This window comes from Tenrec ecaudatus, chromosome X (genome assembly GCF_050624435.1).
Source record: "Tenrec ecaudatus isolate mTenEca1 chromosome X, mTenEca1.hap1, whole genome shotgun sequence".
NCBI classification, from domain to species: domain Eukaryota; kingdom Metazoa; phylum Chordata; class Mammalia; order Afrosoricida; family Tenrecidae; genus Tenrec; species Tenrec ecaudatus.
Window position 1 is genome coordinate 76,041,420 of NC_134548.1, and position 22,567 is coordinate 76,063,986.

The following is a 22,567-nucleotide window of genomic DNA, read 5'->3' on the forward strand; positions in this document are numbered from 1 at the left end:
TGCCAAAGTTAGCCTACCACAACTTTTTCAGGAAAAAAATTACTGAGTCCCCTGGAAATGAAAAACTTCTGTTTGAGAGCCCATAATACAGGATTAAGTGTAGGCATCTGCTTTTGCAGGCCCCCTAGATTTTTCCAGCACCCCTTGCCCACTTTGTGAAATACAGCATAATGGGTGACTCAAAAAAAAACAGCCTTTGATTTTTATTTCCAACTAAGGATCATTAACATTTGACTGTATAATTCCTTGAGGATGCAAAATACCTCAACCTCTTCAATGTTGGGGTGAGGAGAGCAAAATATTCCCCCACTGAATCATAGAGCAACTGAATATATATATCAGCAACTATACTAAGGGCTTTCAAATACTTCATATAGATATCATTATTAACACCATTTCAAAGATGATGAGACTAGGGTTCAAGGAATTTGAAGAGTTTATCTTAAGTTACATAGCTAAGAAGAAGAGAAGGTGAAAGAAGAGCCAAGTAGTGTGACTGCAGAACCTGTGCTCTTAACTATAATGCCAGGAGTGTTGTACCCCCGTGCTTAAGAGCGGCGGCAAAAAAGAAGAGAAGGGTTTGGGCTAGGGGGACTGAGAATTATTAGAATAATCAGAAATAGTAGTGCAGAAAGTTAAGCACAGTTTAAACCATCAGCCTCAGTAAAAAGATCAGGTGATCCTACTTCCAAAAGCCATGGGAGCAGTTCTATGAATTGGAATCAACTGGATGGCAATGGCTGTTGTTTTTGTTGGGCGGGGGCAGGGGGGAAGGTTACAGTTGTAACAATGTGATACTTTCAATTCCAAATAATGACGGTAGAAGGAAACTGAAAAAATACCTTAGGAGGGATAGATGAGATATAGCTAGATTTTGGTAAACTTATATTGAATCAACAGCCTTCCTGGGCCCAGCCTTAGCTGGATCTTTGTCAACATCGTTTGACATACCCCAAATGTAGAAGGGGACAGAGGAAGAGAAGATGGGCAGCCCCTGCAGGCAAAATATTTTTTTGAGAATCAGCGAAGGAACTTGCTAGTGATTTCAAAGGTTTTATTAAATTATCATCTCCTTCCCTACCCTCATACACCATTCTTAGTCCATGAAGTTGAGTTCAAGCAATTTAGATGCATCTCTAATTCTGTGACCAGAAAACTCTATTTTTAGGCGGCCTTAGTGGGGCAGAATCTGGGATTCAGTTAGAGGGGCAGTAGTTACTTCCTAACTGGTTATTTCCCATTTCTCTTTTCTCTCTTTAATTGTGGGGGTGGGGTTACCACCTAATAATTTTAAAGGCATCAGCAACATATATTCCACTTATTTGCCAGAGACTACAGTAAAAAAGGCTCAAACCCATTTGAAAGTAATTTGCAAACACAGCTGAACCTAATTCAGAGCGCTTCTTGGTAATGGTCAATTGGAAATCTCCCTCTAGCTTTGAAAAAGTCAGGCATGCGTCTCTCATATCCTAACAGTGTCCTTGAGTACAATAATTGGATAGTGAAAAAGGATAATTACTCAAGAAACATCTGTTCAAGGCACTGAACATACATAGCACTACCTTTTTATAACAAAACCTTATTCTCTACTGGTCCATGCATTTCCCTGCTTTTAAGAAACCATACGCAGTCTGTTTATTTAAGACATAAGAACTAGTCTATTGTCCTAGCAAGTCAAGTCAAGTCAAAATGCTGACTTTTGGATGATTGGAATGAGATGAACTTTTGGAACAAGCAAAGGACATTACAGATGAGAAAGGAATGGGACAGGAGCAGAACAAAATTTTCATTCAGTCCGTAATACAAAAAATGCCAAATAACAATGAGAGAGGCAGAAGGCAATTAACACCAGATGGAAGCATATGCCTCACACAAAATTTGGTGGAGGAGCTTTTAAATGTTCTGAGTGGCAAGACTAAGTCTCCGACAAGGAGTTTCTGAGGACACCCTTTTTATCCCTACCAATTCAAAATTCCCACAGACCCTTTTTTTGCTGACTTACTTCAAAAGAATGCCTGAAAGATTCATTCATTCATTCAATATTAAGTACCCATTAGCTCAATGGCAGTGAGTTAGCAGTGAATAAAATAGAAGGTCCTGTCCTTTGAAAACTTAGCATTCAAAGAAAAGTTTTTGAGCAAGGAAAATGATTCCATGTAAGGTCCAATTATTATGTCCTTTGGACGAAGGTACCACAAAAGATCCCTGGGCTTGAGAAAATGATTCTCTGGTCTGCCTATAAGCTCCTTCCTCTTGAAAGCGTAACTTTTCTGTTCAGTGTAAGACCCTTATCCACCTACAAGTGCTTGATCACAGGTGCTTATTAGGAAGAATTGTTAAGACATGTGAAATCAGCCTTGGTGAGAAAAATGCCAGTAAATTTGTCCCAAGGAATTTGTTTTCCACCACAACAGTGTAGCTGCCCAACCTTACCTCATCTAATCTAAAGCCCTCATCATACCTATCAAACTGCATTACCAAAACTCAAAGAATATTTAAAACGGCTATGGTCTGAGTTTCTCAAGGATGCCTAAACTTCTATTATGACATAAATTGAAGAACACAGACTATTTCAGGAAAGGTCTCTGTATTAGTCTGGGTACTTTAGAGAAACAAATCCACAGAAACTCATGTATAAGAGAGAGTTTTGTATAAAGGTTAAGTGCGCATCAAGAAAACATCCCAATCCAGTGCTGCCCAAGCCCTCCAGTCCAACATTAACCCATATGTCCCACACCAATCCACGAAGTTCTCCTCCATCTCACAAAACAGACGTAATGATGCCGACTGCAGGAGGAAAGCTGAGTCAGTGAACGTGTAAACATCTCAGCACTGGCAGGGGTCACCTCATGCCTGCTCCAGCACCCAGGGCTGCAACCGGGTAGGTCCATGTGACTTCTCCTCAGGGACAACATCTTGCAGGAAGTCAGCCTTGCAAGCTGAAGCAGGGAACTGCTAAGGCAGCTGCACCCTAGTCCGACCATCAGAAAGCCAGAGACTCGAGAACTAGAAAGGCGATGCTCACTGAGCCATTTATCTTTCTGCTCTTCAATTAACCCCACGTGTGTTTTTCAGCCAGGTTGGGACAATAAACTAACTACCTCAGACTCCAAAACAAACTCCCTTCTATTGAGTCGATTCCAACTCATAGTGACCCTAGAGGCCAGGGAAGAACTGCTCTTGTGGGAGTAGAAAACCTTGTCTTTCTTCCCCGGAGTGTCTGGTAGCAGCTAAATGCATAACCAACCACTGGTAGTTTTTCCAGTTATCATTATTTTGCTTATTGTTCTACTTGTTGAGATTTTTTGTCTTCATTATGTGGAGGTAGAATTCATAAAGGAAGGTGTAGTCTCTGATCTTCCTGAGTAAGTACTTCAAGTTCTCCTTGCTTTCTGGAAGTGAGGGTGTATCAACTGATTATCACAGGTTGACACTACTCCTGAAATTCACTCAGACTCAGCACCACCCCTATCAAAGTTCCACATGGTCCCTTCACAGAAATTGACAAGCTGATCCCCAAAATTAATATGGAAATTCAAGATGTCTAGAATAGAAAAAAAAAGAAGTGGGGGAAAGTGGGCAGATGCCATTATATTTTAATTCTTTTTTTCTAGACTTTTAATAAAAGCCCCTCATACTATACTTAACCTTAAACAATACATTGTTTAATGGTATTTTTAAAATATTATATACCATCTATGTAAAAAAAGAAAGAAAATGTTTTGAAACCGACTGTGGTAGCAATTGTACAATACTGTTTTATGTGATTGATGTAATGTTATGATATATGTAAGAGCTCCCAATAAAATATTAAAAAAAAAAAACAATTTTGACAAAAAGCAACATTGAAGGAATAATAATTTGTGATTTTCAAAGTTATGAGGAAACAGCAATCAAGAGTATGCCACCATAATAATAATCAATATAAAAATAAATGCAGTTACACTGAGAGTTGATAATATACCCCATTTATATACAACTTATTTTTCACAAAGTAGCTAAGACAATTTAAGAAGGAAAGTATAGTTTTCAATAAATGATGCTAGGAAACTATATATTCACATAAAAATAATAAAGTTAAACCTTTACTTCCCATCATATTCAAAATGTAATTCAAAATAGATCAAAGGTCTAAATGTAAGAACTAAAACTATAAATCTCTTAGAAGAAAACTTAAAAGTAAATATTTGTGATTTATTTGTGAATTAGGCAATGATTTAAATATGACACCCAAAGTACAAAGATTAATGAAAAAAATTTTAATTGGGCTTCATCAAAATTAAAATTTCTGTGTGACTAACAATACTACAATAAAACTGAAAACATAATCTATAGAATGGAAGTATGAGGTGCCGGCCCCAATCCCAACCATGTGGACAGCTGCCCCTCCTCCCAGAAGAATTTATTTCGGAGGACAGCACTGAATCTGCAGCTCTGGGAGAGGAGCACAGGATCAGAGCACACGGGAGCAAATGAAGGAGGAAGAAGAGAGAGTGGAGTCCATCCTGGCCCACCAAGCCTGGAGGACAATATTCCCACTCAGAGCAGCCAATCCACAGAGAAGACAATACGGCCGACCCCACGATGAGACATGACATCCCTCACTGGCCCATAACCCTACAGAGGACAAGACTGGAGACACAGTTTGGGAATTCCGTCCAATCTGATCCTACCACACTGAGGCAACACACTAAGAGCGTGGAATAGAACTGCAAGGTGAATAGAGCAATGAAGTCCCCAGGGAATACCAAAAATAGACTTTGGAGCCAGAGCTTTGTGCCCATCAGACTCATCTGGAAAACACTACTAAAGGCCAACAAACAGTCCTTGAACTAACTACAAGCTATTCTTTCTTGTGTTTTTTTTTTTTTGGTCATTGGCTTGTTGTTGTAGTTATTGTTTTGTTGTCTTTTGTTGCTTTGTTTTGCACATTTTATTATCTCCACAGGTCTGTCTAAATAAGATAGGCTGGATGAACAATCTGGAGGAGAAAACAACGGGAGCTGAAGTTCCGAGGGACATGGGAGAGGGGGAGGTAGGAGGAAAGGAAGTGGTGTTAACAAATCCAGGCACAAGGGAGCAATAAGTGATCGAAATTGGTGGTGAGGAGGGTGTAGGAGGCCTGGTAGGACTTGATCAAGGGTAATGCAACCGAGAGGAATTACTGAAACCTAAATGAAGGCTGATCATGATAGTGGGACAAGAGGAAAGTAAAATGAAACAGAGGAAAGAGCTTGGAGGCAATGGGCATTTATAGAGGTCTAAATAAAGGCATGCACATATGTAAATATATTTATATATGAGGATGTGGAAATAGGTCTATGTGCATATATGTATAGGTTTAGTATTAAGGTAGCAAATGGACATTTGGCTTCCACTCAAGTAGTCCCTCAATGCAAGAATACTTTGTTCCATTAAACTGATATTTTATGATGTTCACCTTCCCCACACAATCGCTGAAGACAAAGCAGGTGTATAAGCAAATGTGGTGAGGAAAGCTGATGGTGTCCAGCTATCAAAAGATATAGCATTTTGGGTCTTAAAGGCTTGAAGGTAAACGAGCGCCTATCTAGCTCTTAAGCAACAAAACCCACATGGAAGAAGTACACCAGCCTGTGTGATCACGAGGTTCCAAAGGGATCAGTTATCAAGCATCAAAGAACAAAAAACATATCATTGTATGCTCACCTCCCTGATACAATCGCTAAAGACAAATGTGAGCATAACAAATGTGGTGAATAAATCAGATGGTGCCCAGCGATCAAAAGATATAGCATCTGGGGTTTTAAAGGCTTTAAGGTAAACAAGCAGCCATATAGCTCAAAAGCAACAAAGCCCACATGGAAGAAGCACACCAGCCTGTGAAGTCACGAAGTGTCTAAGGGATCAGGTATCAGGCATTATCAGAACAAAAAGTCATATCATTGTGAATGAGGGGGTAGTCCGGAGTGAAGAACCAAAGCCCATCTGTAGGCAATTGGGGAGGAGCCGAGCCAGTCAGGGTGCAGTGTAGTAACGATGAAACATACAACTTTCCTCTAGTTCCTAAATGCTCCCTCCCACCACTATCATGATCCCAATTCTACTTTACAACTCTGGCTAGACCAGAGGATGTACACGGGTACAGATAGGAACTGGAAACAGGTAATCCAGGGTGGACGATCCCTTCAGGATCAGGTGTGAGAGTGACCATACTGGGAGGGTAGAGGGAGTGTGGGGTGGAAAGGGTGAATGATTACAAGGATCTACACATAACCTCCTCCCTGGGGGTTGGACAACCGAAAAGTGGGTGACGGGAGACGTGAGACAGTGTAAGATATGACAAAATAATAATAATTTATAAATTATCTATGGTTCATGAGTGAGGGGAGAGCGGGGAGGGATGGGGCACAAATGAGGAGCTGATGCCAGGGGCTTAAGTGGAGAGCAAATGTTTTCAGAATGATGAGGGCAATGAATGAACAAGTGTGATTTACACAATTGATGTATGTATGGACTGTTATAAGAGTTGTATGAGCCCTTAATACAATGATTTTTTAAAAAGAATGGAAGCACATTATATATTTGATGATCTAATATCCAGAATATGTAGAATTCAACAATAAAAACACAAACAACTCATATAAAAATAGGCAGAACATTTGATTCATCATTTAATGACTATATATATCAAATGAACACATGAAAATACTAAAAACCATGTATTTTTCCTGTTTTAAAACATGGTCAACTTATTGTTCATTTCTGATGTTGTAGTGCTGTCATCTAAGAAGATGCTCTGTAATAACTCCATATTTTTTAATTTATTGAGGTTTGCTTTTTGGCCTAACATACTATACGACACATTTCATATGTGCTTGAAAAATGATAGTATGCTAATATTGGGTAGAGTATTTGATTTATGTCTTTGAGGTCCTAGGGACCCTGGAGGTAAAGTGGTTACGTGTTGGGTACCAACCATAAATTCAGCAGTTCAAAGCCACCAGGGCTTTCTACTCCAGTATAGTGTTGCAGTCTGAGAAACTCACTGTGGCAGTTCTACCCTGTCCTATAGGGTCATTCGCTATGGGTCAGCATTGGGGTTTTGGGGGCTTTTGTTCTTGTTGTTGTGAGATTGTAATTCACAACAAAACATTTAAAAACACGAGCCAGTAGGTTAAGTGAAAAAGTCAAAGACACAAAATTATGTATCTGAGGGAATTTCAAAAAGTTCATAGAAAGTAAAATGAAAAGTTAAAGAGATTTTTAATAAACTTTTAAAAGCCTCTTGTATTATACAATTCCACTTATATAAAATGTCCTGAATAAACAAAAATCAAAAGACAGAAAATAGATTAGTGGTTTCCAGAGCTTATGGAAAGTACCGAATGGCTGCTAAGGTATACATGGCTTCTTTCCGGGGTGATAAAATTGCCTGATAATTAGGCAGTGATGATGGTTGCACCTCCTTGTAAATATAATGTTAGATACCACTGACACATGTGCAAATCATAGCAGTCCCATGTGACCGAGTAGAACTGCCTCCATAGGGTTTTCTTGATTATAATCTTTATGGAAATAGATCACCAGGTGATTCTCCCCAGATACTGCTGGGTGGATTCAAACTGCCAACCTTTCAGTTAGCACATGAGTGCTTAACTTTTTGAACCATGAGCATTCTTCCAAATTATACTGAATTATGTACATGAAAACGAGTTTATTATATCTCAATAAAATAAATAGAGTCAAAAAAGTCTAGGTAGGGTGAAATTTCCCTTCCACATATGTTGAGAACCAGTTACAGATTTTGTAAGCAATCTTTGTAGACCTCTTTTGGTACATTTATGTGTCAGTGTGAACAATCCAAATGAACTCTACAACAAAAGATTTTGTTTGTTTTTTGATTATGCATATTCTAGTGAGATAAACATAATGTTATATTATGCTCCATATATTGTATTAATGATTATTCAGTTCCTGATGCACACTCTTCAATGCTTATATGCTTCTGGCCAAATGAACTGGTCTTAAAAAACAGGCACATGATATCCTTTTGGCTGTTGTTGTTGTTTCTGACCAGTCCCGTCGCTGCTGACCCATTATGACCATGTAAAACAAAATGAGTCATTGCAAATCCTGGGCCATCGTAGCAATTGTTCCTATGCTCAAGCTCATTGCTGCAGCCACTGCTTCAATCCATATCACTGAGGGCCTTTCTCTTTTTTGCTACCCTTCTATGTTACCCACCATGATGTTTTTCTCCAGGTATCAGTCTCACCTGATAACATGTCATAAGTTTGTATGACAAAGTTTGGGAATCCTTGCCTCTAAGGAACACTTTGACTGTACTTCTACCAAGAGAGTTTGGTTTGTTCTTTAAGCAGTCCATGGTTCTTTCAATATTATTTTTTGTCCGTAGTTAGTATTTTCAATAGTCTTCTCCAGCATCACAATTCAAATACGCCTGGAAGTTCCTGTCAATGAACTGCTGCAACAATTGTAGGATGGTCTGAAGCAAAATTTTACTTGTGTACGATATCAACAATATCATTCTATAGTTTGAACATTCTGTTGGGCTACATTTCTTTGAAATGTACATGAATATGGATCTCTTATAGTCAGTTGGCCATGTAGATGTCTCCCAAATTTCCTGGCATAGACAAGTGAATATTTCCATTGCTTCTTCAGCTTTCTGAAACATTTCAATGAATATTCCCTCCATTCCTGGAGTCTTGGTTTGTGGCTAATACACTCATTGCAGTTTGAACTTCTTTTTTCAGCACCATTGGTTCTTGCTCCTATGCTACCTTTGGAAATGATGTGATATCAACTTCGTGCAGTACCTCTGTGCATATCTTCTTTTGGCACTTCCTGCATCATACAATGTTTTGCCTACAGAATCTTTTGAAATTACAGTTCAAGGCTTGATGTTTTCCCTTCAGTTACTTCAGTTTCAGATATGCTGAGCATGTTCTCCCCTTTCAGTTTTCTAATTCTAGGTCCTTCCACATTAAGTTATAATTTTGCTTTGTCTTCTCAAGCTGCCCATTGAAATTTTCTATTTAGTTCTTTGACATCATCCTTTCTTCCATTAGCTTTAGCTACTCTATGATTAAGAGCAAGTTTCAGAGTCTCTTCTGACATTCACATTGATCTTTTCTTTCTTCCCTGTCTTTTAGAGATCTTTGTCTTTCTTCATGAAAGATGGTCTTGATGTCCTTTCATAGCTCATCAGGTTTTCTGTCATTAGTGTTCAATACGTCAAATCTGTTACTGAGACGTTTATTTAGAGGAAATTTTCCGATTCTAGCCTTTGTTACAAATGTGCAGTTGATTCGAGACTGCTGTGTGTATAGTGGACAAATATAAGTCCTTATTGGAAACATCTAGAAGTAGTTCTAGCTGTTTAGAAGTGCACAGCATGTTAAGAGAAGATGTAAAGTAAAACCATTTAAATACTTTTTTGTCATAAGTCATAAGAATGGTTGCATTTTGGAGACGGAATTGTTCATTTTGATGTCTTGGAGGCAGAATACTAGGTATTGGGTTTGGAGTAGAGGTGGGAAAAGAGATGTAAAGAGAAGGGATCAGAGCTGAGCATGGGAGTGGAGCCGAGCTCGTAAGCCGCCCACCTGGCCTCCTCAGCGCTCCTCACCTCGCTCTCACCACCTGCCCTCCCTCCTGCCAGCCGCCAGCGCAGAACACCTTCCACCATGGCCACCTCGACAAGTTCCCACTTGAATAAAGGCGTCAAGCTGATGTACATGGCTCTGCCTCAGGGCGATAAAGTCCAAGCCATGTATATCTGGATCGATGGCACTGGAGAAGGGCTCCGCTGTAAAACCCGAACCCTGGACTGTGAGCCCAAGTGTGTGGAAGAGTTGCCCGAGTGGAATTTTGACGGCTCCAGCACGTTCCAGTCCGAAGGCTCCAACAGTGACATGTATCTCATCCCTGTTGCCATGTTCCGGGACCCATTCCGCAGGGACCCCAACAAGCTGGTGTTCTGTGAAGTCTTTAAGTACAACCGAAAGCCTGCAGGGACCAATTTACGGCACACCGGTAAGCGGATTATGGACATGGTGACCAGCCAACACCCCTGGTTTGGAATGGAGCAAGAGTACACCCTCATGGGGACAGATGGGCACCCCTTTGGTTGGCCTTCCAATGGCTTTCCCTGGACCCCAAGGTCCGTATTATTGCGGTGTGGGGGCAGACAAAGCTGACGGCAGGGACATTGTGGAGGCTCACTACCGGGCCTGCTTGTATGCTGGCATCAAGATTGGAGGGACGAATGCCGAGGTCATGCCTGCCCAGTGGGAGTTCCAGATAGGACCCTGCGAGGGAATCGACATGGGGGAATCATCTCTGGGTGGCCCGCTTCATCCTGCACCGTGTGTGTGAAGACTTTGGAGTGATAGCAATCTTCGATCCTAAGCCCATCCCTGGGAACTGGAACGGTGCAGGCTGTCATACCAACTTCAGCACCAAGGCCATGCGGGAAGAGAATGGTCTGAAGTACATTGAGGAGTCCATCGAGAGGCTATGCAAGCGGCACCAATACCACATCCGCGCCTACGACCCCAAAGGGGGCCTGGACAACGCCCAGCACCTCACGGGATTCCACGAAACCTCCAACATCAACGACTTTTCCGCCGGCGTGGCCAACCGAGGCGCCAGCATCCGCATTCCCCGGATGACCGGCCAGGAGAAGAAGGGTTACTTTGAAGGCCGCGGCCCTTCTGCCAACTGTGACCCCTTCGTGGTGACAGAAGCCCTCATCCGCACGTGTCTTCTCAATGAGACCGGCGAGGAGCCCTTCCAATATAAAAACTAAGCGGACTAGACCTCCAGCCGGCAGGCCCCTCCCAGCTCTTCACCCCACACCCATGTTTCCCCCTCTCCCACTCGTTCCTACTAGCTGTAACTCAGAAGACAGAATATCAAGGTCTTTTTTATTCCTTGTGCCCCCCCCCAAAAAAAAAGAGAGAAGGGATCTATGCCGAGAGTTAGACAAGTTCAGATTGTATGCACATATGTGCATTTAGTTAATATTGCTGGGTGTTAAAGGACAAATAAGTCCTAATGTCCAAAGTATGTTCAAAATATTGTAATGATTGGAACTTAGAATGTATGGAATATGAATTTAGGAAAACTGGAAGTGGTAAAAAATTAAATGGAACCCATGAAGATCAATATCCTAGGCATCAGTTAGCTGAAATTAACTGGTATTGGCCATTTTGAATGAAAAAAATCATATGATTCACTATACCAAGAGTAACACAATCAAGAGAAATGGCATGGCATTCATTGTCAGAAAGGATCTTGCTAAATCCATCATGGAGCACAATGCTATTTGTTATAGTATTATATCTATTCATCCTTTAAGGAAATCCAGTCAGTACACCTATTATTCAAATTTATGCACCAACCACAAAAGCTAGTAAAGAAGAAATTGAAGAATTCTACCAACAACTTCAATATAAAATTGATCAAACATGCAATCAAGATGCATTGATAGTTATTGGTGGTTGGAATGAAAAAGATGGACATGAAGAGGAAAGAAGAGTAGTAAGCAATCTCATAGAAGGACTGTCTTCAGTGGGCTGCTCTTTTCTAAACCACTTCTTGAGCTGGTCATTTTGTACTTAGTCAGTGAAGATGGTGGAAGGAGAAGACCATCAATTGCTTATATGTAAGTTCAGGATAAAGTTGAAGAAGATTAGAACAAATCCACTACCCTCCAAGAAATCAACTACTCTTCAGTCATATTTTTAGTGCCCTTGGACTTGAGAGGCCCATCTACAAGCAGAATTTCTGACAATGTTCTTTCAGTATTTTAAAGTTCTTTGAAGCTATGCATAAGATTTTCAGTGTTTTTTTTCCTCTGAAGTTGGGAGCTGAGTCTTCTTTTTTTGTATGTTCTTAGTCTGGAAACTCCGCTGACTCCTGTTCACTTTGGGTGACTGCTCACATTTTAAATACCTGTGATATAGCTTCTAGCATCACAGCAACACACAAGCCACCAGAGTAAGACAAACTGACAGAGATGTGATGGTGATATCAATTACATTGTGTTTTAATTTGAACATTCTGTTGGGTTACCTCTTTGGAATGGGTATAAATATGGATCTCTTCATATCAGTTGGTGTGTAGGTGTCTTCCAAATTTCCTGGCACAGACAAGAGAGTGTTCCCAATGTTTCATCAGTTTGTTGGAACATTTCAATTGGTACTTAATCAATACCTGGAGCCTTGTTTTTGGCTAACACTTTCAGTGGTTTGAACTTCTTTAAGCACCATTGACTCTTGCTCATAAGTAAGTTATCTCATGAAGTGGTGGAATGCTGACAAGTTCTTTTTGGTACAGTGACTCTGTATGCTTTCCATAGTCTTTTGATGCTCCCTGCATCATTCTATATTTTGTCTATAGAATATTACAATATTGCAACTTGAGGGCTGAATATTTTCTGAAGTTCTTTCAGTTTGAGATATGCTAACAGCCGTCTTCCTTTTTAGTTTTCTAACTTTAGGTCTTTCTACATTTTTAATAATATTTTATTTTGTTCTCTTGAGCTGTTCTTTTAACTTTTCTTTTTAGTTCTTTGATTTCATCATTTGTTACATTTGTCTTAGCTACTGTAAGATTAAAAGCAAATTTCAGGGTCTCGTCTGGCATCCACTTTGATCTTTTCTTTCTTTCCTGGCTTTTAAAAGACCTTTTGCTTTCTTCGTGAATCATATCCTTGACATCTTCTTACAGCTCATTGGGACTTCTGTCATTAGTGTTCAAAGCCTCAAATTTGTTCCTGAGATGTTCTCAAAATTCAGGTAGGATAGACAGACTCAAGGTTGTGTTTTGGCTTTTGTGAACTTGTTTCATGTTTAACTTGAACTGACATACGAGCAGTTTATGGTTTGTTCCTCATTCAGCCCCAGGCCTAGGTTTAGCTGCTGATATTGAGCTTCTTCCTTGTCTTTTGCAACAGTTGAAGTCAACTTGATTTCTGTGTATTCCATTTTGAGAAGTCCATGTGTGTCTTCATTGTTCGTATTGTTGGAAAAAGGCGTTTGCTATAAACAAGTAATGCATTTTAACTTAATTTCATTTGCCATAATCAATTTTACAGCACTCTTGTCTGCCATCAATAACATTCACATCCTTGCCTATGGTCAGAGGGGATTTCCAAAGATGTAATCCATGTAAGGACCCTGCAAATGGATTTAGGGCTCCCACTGCCATCCATTGCCTTCTGCAAATTCGGTGTTCAAAATTTAAGCTCTGATACCATTACGTCCTTCGGATTTGGATTTTGTTATTTATCATCTTTGGATCACACAGGCTGGTATGCTTCTTCCATGTGAACTTAGTTGACAAGTCACTTAGAGGACTTCAAGATGGAGTTTAAAATGTCCTTTTCAAGGATGAATGAAATGCTATTCCTCTTGACTGTTGTCATTCCTGGCAGAGTAAACCACATGATTTTCTGATTAAAAATGGCCAACACCAGTCCATTTCAGCTCACTATCACCTAGGATATCAATATTGATGCATTTCCTTTTTGTGCACTTCCAATTTTCCTAGATTCATACTTTGTACATTCCAAGTTCTGATCATTAGCACAATTTTGCGGATGCTTTTCCTTACCTTGGGTTGTGTCCCATCAGCAAATGAAGATTCTGAAGGCTCCATTCCCACACTTTGCCCCACTCGTGTACGATGTTTGACTCCACTCTGTGAAAGTAATTCTGACCAGAGAGACTCATCCTCCAGTACTATTTTGGACAATGTTCTGCTTCTAATCATTAGGCCTTCAGTATATGACAATGTTTGGAAGTTATGAATAAGGCTTTCAGTGTGTACGTCCTCTGAAGGGGGCAGCCGTTTCCTTCTTCATGGTCTGTTCTAAAGTCTGGAAGCTCCGCTAAAACCTGTTCACTTTGGGTGGCCCTGCTGGCATTTGGAATGCCAGTGACAAAACTTCCAGTATCACTGCAACACACAGGCCGCCACAGTACGAATAACTAGCAGACAAGTGGTGGATCCCTTTGGAAGCTCCTTCAAATCACAGAATGAGGCTTTAGCACTCAGGAATAGTTCAGTAAAGTTCAAGCAATCATAGAAAGTCAGCTATCCCTGGTTCCAGCTACACGATATTTCAGAGAAGATGGTACAAAAACTCTAAACTCCCAACTAACTGCTATTGAGTCAATGCTGACTCACAGTAGCCCTACAGGGAAGAGCAGAACTGTTGGTTTCTGCGAGTGTAAATCTTTTTTAAAAGTGTTATTGACCTATAATTAACTTGTCATATAATTCAATAGCTCAATCATATTAAGATGAGTTGTAGAATAATCACCAAAATCAATTTCAGAACATTTTCTTCTTTCTTGTACTCAGTAGTTCCCTATTTCCTCCAAACATCCCCTGCCATACACCCCCCAAATTATTAATCCTATCTCAATGAATTTACCTATCCTAGACTTAATATGCAGAGAATATATAAAAACAAAGAAAAACTAACAATAGAAACAGAGGAAAAACCTCAACTGAAAAGAACCCAGAAAAAAATTTAAAAGTAGAACATATTTAAAATGGATCAAAAGGGAGAACAAATGATAAGGTGCTACGTTTTAACCTAACTGCATCTGTAATAATCTACTTTCCAATGTACGCTGCATTATAGCAAAGTTATTCAAATCCCAAGGCTGTGAATCTTGATGGAAGCAGAGAAAGCAATAGGTAAGCAATATAGTTTATATCATACCTCAATATTTTCAAATGCCAAATCTAGCAAGTCAGGATGGAGTGAAAAGTCAGCCAGTCACATAAAATAACAAAATCTCAAAGCTGAAGGAAGCATCATAACGTTATAAAGGATAAAAAAAATCAGCCAGTCCACACCACCTGCTCCTGAATCAACACAAAAATTCCCTTAACAACATCCTCTGACAGCAACTGCCCAGCTTTACTGCTTGAATACCACCGATGATGAGACTGTTACAATCTGTCAAGGCAGCCTTACTTTTTTTCATATAACTCTAATCATGAGCAAATTTTCCTGATAATCCTCTGTTTGCATGCATACATTAGCCAAAAATCTTTGAACTAAGGCAAAAGCGGAAAACCCAAGTGAAGTAGTGGGATTGGAAGGAAAATAAAACTCCTCTATAACAAAATTCCCGCACCTTTTCTGTTAGGTGGTAGTGGCTGTGTGTTGTTGTTCTGCAGGAGCTTTACCAGTAGTATTTCAAATACCAGTAAGGTCCTCCATGGTGAATAGATTTCATCAGAAATTTCAGACTAAGGACAGACTGGAAAGAAGAAAAAGGCTATCTGAGGGAACCAAAACCCTTATAACTAGCAGCAGAATGCTGACAGATATTGTGCCATAAAATGAGTCCCTTGGGGAACAGATTACAAGGATCTACATTTATCCTCTTCCCTGGGGGATGGACAGCGAAGTGGATGAAGAAGGACGTTGTATTGTGAGAGATATGATGAAATAATAATTTATAAATTATTAAGGATTCATGGGGGAGGGAAGAGTGCGGAAGGAGGAGAAAAATGAGGAGCAGATACCAGGGGCTCAAGTAGAAAGCAAATGTTTTGAGAATGATGAAGGAAACAAATGTACAGGGGTGCTTGACACAAAGGATATAAGTGTGGAATGTGATGCGTTGTATGAGCCCCCAATAAAGTGATTTAATTTAAAAAAGAATAAAGGAATTTGAAGGGTAAAAAACAGTGAGTCCCTCAGGTTGGAGAGCAATCAAATTACAACTGGGGAGGAGTGGTTTCTTCACAGTAGAGTCAACCTTAAGGATATGAATGGAATAAAGCTTTGGGGATCTTTACCTACTGATGAGAGCATGATTCAAAATGAGGAATCACAGCCACAAACAATCATTAATAATTAGAACATTTAATGTATTACATGTGAATCAAGGAAAATTAATATTAATCTAAAATGAAACAAAATCTATAAAGATTGATATTCTAGTCATTACTGAGTGGAATCAGACTGATATTGGCCAATTTTAGTCAGAAAATCACATGATTTACTATGCTGCAATCATATTCATCATCACATAGAACATTTCAAGATCTGTCTTGAAATAACCTAATGCTGTCTGATAGGAAGATATCTATATGCCTACAAGGAAATCCAGTTAAATCAACTATTCCTCCATTTTATGCATCAACCACAAAAGTAAGTGATGAAAAACTACAGAATTCTAACTTCTTCATTCTGAAATTGATCAAACATAATATCAAAATGCATAGATAATTATTGGTGATTGGCATGTGAATGTTAGAAATTAAGAGGAAGGATCAGTAGTTGAAAATTATGACCTTGGTGATAGAAATAAACTTGGAGATAGCATAATAGAATTTTATCCAATGAAGGACTTCTTCACTGCAATTACCCCCCCCCCACAAAGAGATACCTTATGGAATACACAGGAATCAAATGGATTTACGTAGTCCCAGCAACAAAGACCTTAAAACTAAGGACAATTGTGAGGATGGTGCAGGACCAGGTGGCATTTTGTTCTGTTGTACATAGGGTCGTTATCAGTTGAAACTGACCCCGAAGGCATCCAACAAAAACAATAACAAAGTTCAGGATGGAATTGAAGAAAAAATTTAAAAGTTCACAGGAACCAAACTACAACCTTGAGAATATCCCACCTGAAGTTATAGAACAACTTAAGAACAGGCTTAATGCACTGAACACTAATGACAGAAGACCCGACAAACTGTGGGGTGACATGAAGAACAACATACATGAAGAGAGCAAAAGGCCATTAAAAAGATAAAGTATGAAAATGTCAAAGTAGATGTCAGAAGAGATGCTGAATTTTGTTCTTGGTTTTACTCTACCTAAAATGAATGAAAGAAATGACAAGGTGAAAGATGTGAAGAGAAAACTTCAAGCAGCAGCTGGAGAAGACCAAGTATAATGAAATGTGCCAAGACCTAGTCTTTGAAAGTCAAAAAGGAAGAGCACACTAAGCTAGAGAGCTGAAAAAAACTGGAGAACTAAAACCAAGCCTTGAATTGAAATATTAAAGGATTCCACGAGCAAACTAATGAATGAGCAGGTAGCAGCATAGGATAATGGAAGGATTACACAGTCACTGTACCAAAAAGAACTGATCACCCTTATACCATTTCAAGAGTTAGTATATGATCAAGAACCAACAGTCTTAAAAGAAGAGATCAAAACTGAGCTAAAAGCATTAGCGAATATCAAGGCCCTAGGAATTAATGCAATTGAAATATTTTAGTAACTTGATCCTGCACTGGAAACACTAGTCTATTTCCAGAAATATGGAAGACAATTACCTAAAAAAACATTTGGAAAAGATCCATATTTGTGCCCATTCCAAAGAAAGGTGACCCAACAGAATGAGGAAGTTATCAAACAATATCATTAATATCACATGCAAGTAAATCTTTGATGAAGATAATTAAAAAATTATTACAGCAGTACATCAACTTGGAATTCAAGTGTATTCAAAAGAGGTTGTTGAATAAGATGTATAATTGCTGACATTGGCTGAGTCTTGGCAAATAGCAGAGAGCAGCAAAAAGATGCTTATTTGTGTTCAATTGACTATCCAAAGACATTTAACTGTGTGGATACTAACAAATTATGGATAACATTGAGAAACTCCAGAACAATTCATTGTACTCATGTATAATCCTTACATAGACCAAGAAGAAGTCATTTGTAGGGAACAACTGAAAATGAAGAAACGTATACACCATTATTGTAGTCTCTCAACATACTTATTCAATCTTCATGTTGAGAAAACAATCAGAGAAGCTGGACTATATAAAGAAGAAGGCATCAGGATTGGAAGATGGCGAATTAACAATCTAATATGTAGCTAACACAGTCTTGCTTGTTGGAAGATGGACTTGAAGCACTTGGTGATGAAAATCAAAGACTACAGTTTTCAGTACAGATTGCAATTCAATGGAAAGAAAACAGGAATCATCAAAATTAGGCTAAGATTGAATTTGTCAAGGATTTCACTTTACTTGGATCTACAATCAACACTCATGGAAGCAACAGTCAAGAAGTGGCACAATGTATTTAGTTGAGAAAATCTGTTGCACAATACCTCTTCAAAGTGTTGAAGAATTAGGATGTTACTTCGAGGACTAATGTGCACCAGACCCAAACTGTGATGTTTTCAATCACTTCATATGCATGTGAAAGTTTGTCAATGAATAAAGGACAAATAAGAATAGATGCATTTGTACCATGGTGTTGGAGAAGGACATTGAAAGTACTGTGGACTGTCAGAAGAACATAAGCATCTATTTCGGATTAAGTACAGCTAGAATTCTACTTAGAAGTAAGGATGATGAGACTTTTCTCACGTACTTTGGATTTGTTATCAGGAAGACTAGTCTCTAAAAAAGGCTATCATACTCAGTGCAGTCAAGGGTCAGCAAAAAAATAGAAGATATTCAATGAGATGGATTGATACAGTGGCTGCACCAATCAGCCCCAGCACTGCAATTGTGATGAAAGTCTAAGACTGGGAAGTCTTCAGTTCTCTTGTGCATAGGGCCACTATGAGTTGAAGCCAACTAGATGGCACTTCAACGGCAACCTAAAAAAGTCATCCAAAAATCTTATTCTGTGTCACTACAGTGAAGCAACACTAAAGTGTGGCTGTAAAGGTGGATAAAGAAAATCGAAAAGAACCCACTCTTTTTTTTGGAGTCCCAATCCCAACATCTGGAAAATTGAGTATGCTTTTAGATCCCTCAGCACAAATTCCAGAAAGCACTTAGTATCCTGACTGGCACAGAGCCAATCATCATGTTAAGTATAGTCAGGTACAGAAATATTTCTTCTACCCCTTGCGTGAAAGACTTTTAATAATTGTCACTTATCACACACATCATTATTAGAAGTCAAGCAAATTTTTCTTTCTTACCAGTGCAGACACAATGAGAATTTAACGAGCTTCAAACAGCAATGAAAAATTTAGTTGTACATTGGATTAAAATAAAGAACAGAGAGAGACAAAGAAGAGAAAGAGAAGGAGGGAGAGGAAGAGGCGGTAAAGTAGAAAAGGGAGGGGACAGAGGGAGGAAAGAGCCAGTGAAGAGGCCTGGTCCTTACATTCCTAGTTCTCCATGAAGGCATTAGTTCTGCCTCAAGATTGACTCTTCCTCAATACAGATTTGTCGCACTATCCACAATACTCTTCCATCCATTTCAACATATACTACTTATTACCATCTACATATTTTTATTGTTATAGTACCTACTCATCACACCCCTTCTTTAAACACCTTCCCTACTTTTTCCATAATTCTTCTTTGGTCATTGGAATACCAGAGACCCAGTTCAAGTAAGTCTTCCAACAAATTCTCTTAGGTTTTAAAACAACCACGCAAGTCAAAAAAGTTTTAAAAAATTCACTTTCCCGAAGAGAAAATGGGGGAGCTCACAATGAGTTGGTGGCAGTCTAGAAAGAAGCAACATCTCCAGGTTCTGATACCAGAAGTATGAGGGTGCAGGCTAGGGAAACTGTATTCAACTCCTCGTTCTACAACTGCCTAGCTGAGTTATCCATAATACGTTACTTAACCTCTGAACCTTGGTTTCAAATGTAAAGTAGAATAACATTTACTTTGTAGGTCTGCTGTTTGTATTAAGTAATGTAGTTCATGTTAAATCTTTAGAACTCTTTCTAACAGAGTCAAGTATTAGCGATAGTATTACTATTGCCCCCTAGGATGACACCATCTGCACCTACATCTTCGAGGTACTATGTGTGTTAGACAGGGTTCTCTAGAAAGACAAAACCAGATTGATAGTAATTATATATCTATATCTACATAGATATAGATATATAACACAAGAAATAAACTGTTAAATTATATACAGATAGATAGATAATACAAAAAATGAACAGTTAAATTATAAAGCTGTACAAATGGCTCAGTGCAACTCACTCCCATGAGAGAGTTGTGAGACACTGGCAGTCCTTTAAGTCTTAAGGGCCCTTGAGGGCCGCCAGTCCGTCATCTGTAGAGAGAGCTAGGCTATATAAGCATGGGCAGCAAACAGCAAGGCAGGTCACCAACTGTCAGTCCCCAGCTCCAGAGATGTACATTCCAATTGTGTGGTCTTAAAGGGACCTCAACTTACAGCAACACAGTGCACCAGCTAGGCGTCCCACAGGTAGTGTAGCCTATAAATTGAGGCACAGAACAAGCAAGGCAGCCTCACACTGGTCTGATGATCAAAGAGCGAGAGACAAGAAAGGTGAGGCTCACCGAGCCATTTATCTCTTCACCCTTCAATTAATCTCACTTGTGTTTATCAACCAGGCTGGTATCTCAGAAATAATACCTTCCAACCAGAAAAGGGTTTTAGAAGATACTTTAATAATTTTCCTCATAATTTCATTAGTTTCTTGCACTTAAAATACTGCTTCATTGACAGACAAACTCTAAACACTTTTCATCAAAGAAAAATGTAGTGTTGTTGTAGATGTTGATGTTTTGCCCATAACAAGTTTTCTTAAAGTGAGAACTCAAGTAAACATGGGTGTGTAGGTAAGGTTCAGGGACAGCCTTCATAGATTACATAGTTTCCTTCTTAGTCAAAAAACATTCAGACAAAATGCACCCCACTTGATCCTTGAGTGTTCTTCTTGCATTGGTTTCCATGATCCTCATTGTCTGCTTAGATATTAAGAGAATGTGGGCTTCTATTAGTCAAGTAATTCCAAGAGGAGTGCTTGGACAAAATTAAAGTCAAATCAGTCAGATCTATTGCACTGTAGCCAGGGTCCAGTTTCCTTGGAGGAAGAGGGCGCAATAAATGTGCGACATATCTTATAGATATTGACTCTGCCATGACCTTTAGAAATTCATTCTGTTTCCTTTAATTGTTTTTTTTGTTTGAGTTAAATGAAAGAAAGGCCTTCTACTTAAGTTAACAAGATATGGAAGCTGGAACCCTTCTCTGTCTGATTTCACAATGAGAGTTTAATGTTACTGTTATTGTTGCTACTGTTGTTGTTATGTGTCTTTGAGTAGGTTCCAGGTGTGCTGACTGTGGATTCAAGTAAAATGAAATCTTTGACAACTTCAATTTTGTCTCCATTTATCATGAAGGTTTCCATTGATCTAGTTGTGAGAATTTCTGTTTTCTTTACATTGAGTTGCAACGCATATTGTCCTTGATTTTTATTAATAGGTGCCTCAAGCCCTTCTTACTTTCAGCAAGCAAGGTTATGTCATATGCATATTGCAGCTTGCTAGTAAGCCTTCTTGAAATCCTGCTTCCTGCTGCCTTTTTCTTCATATAGTCCAGCTTCTACGATTATCTGATCGGCACACAGACTGAATAAGTATGGTGAAAGGCTTTAACCCTGACATATACCTTTTCTGATTTTAAACCATGCAGTATTCCCTTAGCTAGTCACTTCAAAGATATGAAGAAATATGCCAAAGATTACATGATTTACAAGCACTAGATATAAGACATGAATTCAGTTATATCTTTTCAGATCAGTCTGTGAGAATTTAAAGTATTTCACAAAGGGACCTGGAATCCTGGAAGGCAACTAAATGAAAATGCTAGGAAAGTGTTCTTTGCACTCTTCCCCTCTCAGAATATTTTCATTCACTTTTTTTCTTCTTTCTTTCCTGACTTCCCAACCTTTCTATTCTCATGATCCCTTATAATGGCCAAATAATGCCCAGACAAAAGTTTAATATTAACCATTTACCCTTCAGCAAAAATAGGCTAAAGGCAATGTTCCCCTTTTAGGGGAATTATTCCTAATAAAGAGCATCCTGGCTTCAGAGACAGTAAGAGAAAATGTAGGGAGGCAAGCCTCAGGTCTAGACATTTATGCCTCTGGCAGTTTCCTCATCAATGGATATGCGTGTCTTTGGCAGAAGACAAGAGCAAGTTGTCTTTTAGAGTAGTTGCTCAAAACACAGGAGGGAACAGCTTCTGAGTGAAACTGCCTCTTCTAGTACCTCACATCATCTTCTTTGGTGGTGCCCACTGGCAGGTACCCATAGAAACAGCCTTACTATCTGGGCTGCCTGTACACGTATTAATGGCACCCTCCACTCAACAGCTGTGGTGCCAAGTCAAATGTTTCCTGCCCCACTGGGAAGCTCCATTAAATCAATTTTATGTACATTTCAGAGTGGCCGCAGGCTGGAAAATACATGTGGCCCTCGTATCTAAAATCACGGAAGAGCCTGAGACTGGTAAAGGAGATAGGGCCTGTTCTATTCTCTTGTTGCTGGCTCTGAAGTACTAAGGCCAAGAAGACATGGCCCTTTCTTAAAATTCCCCAGGGAATCAACATTAGATATGATACCCTTCAACTCAGATCTCTGACTTCCCAAAACAAAGTTTCTGCTTATATTTATTGGTCTCTTCTTGCTTGATAATTGGTTAGATGTTCCATCTCACCATTCCCAGGAATCCTATCATTAACTAAAATGCTCACTGCCTAACAAAGTTACCTCTGAGAGTCCTAGAAGGCATATGGGAAGGTTCTTTCCAGCTCAAAAGATC

At 39.2% G+C, this 22,567-nt stretch overlaps 1 protein-coding gene and 1 pseudogene across 5 annotated transcripts in view; one reads left to right on the forward strand and one right to left on the reverse strand.

Moving 5' to 3' along the window:
• The window catches only part of ARHGEF9 (Cdc42 guanine nucleotide exchange factor 9), a 317,960-nt gene that overhangs the window by 193,271 nt on the left and 102,122 nt on the right, over window positions 1–22,567 (reverse strand). The gene's annotated exons all lie outside the window — the stretch shown is intronic.
• Window positions 9,693–10,816, forward strand: LOC142435007 (glutamine synthetase pseudogene; annotated as a pseudogene).